Genomic DNA, 531 nt, shown 5'->3' on the forward strand with positions numbered 1-531 from the left:
GTCTGTTAGGTCACGTGTTCTTCTAGGTGAAATAACTAGGGGATTCTAGCCTTATTTGTTTAAACAGTAGGGCTTCTGTAGTAGGTAGCTTACAGTCTAATTATAGGTTGTAGCACTAGCTAAGAGAAGAGGTGCGACTAAATACATAGGGGAATGTAATCAGGTAGGCGCCCCGCCTGCTAAGCTAATACTATATAACTTTCCCCACTGTACTAAAAGGTACGCACAAGAATACTTAAGCTAAGTATTCTTGCATAGTATAATATATATATAGGTAATGCTAGGGTAAGCACTAGCACTAGCAGTTGTCTCTAGCCTAGCCTAAACCTCTATGAGCAAGAGAAGGCCACGTGGTTGACCGTGCCGACCTTGTTACAGGGAATAGAGGTAGCAGTAGGGGGCAGGGCAGAGTTAGGGCTAGGTTAGGGTTAGAGTTAATACAAAGGCCTTCTAGACTCTTAAGATAAAATAATTTATAAGAATTATTACACTACTCTCTCTCTTTATAGACTAATAGTTTTTATTAGTAGG

Source organism: Lindgomyces ingoldianus (genome assembly GCF_010093535.1).
Source record: "Lindgomyces ingoldianus strain ATCC 200398 unplaced genomic scaffold BDR25scaffold_26, whole genome shotgun sequence".
In the NCBI taxonomy this organism is placed as follows: domain Eukaryota; kingdom Fungi; phylum Ascomycota; class Dothideomycetes; order Pleosporales; family Lindgomycetaceae; genus Lindgomyces; species Lindgomyces ingoldianus.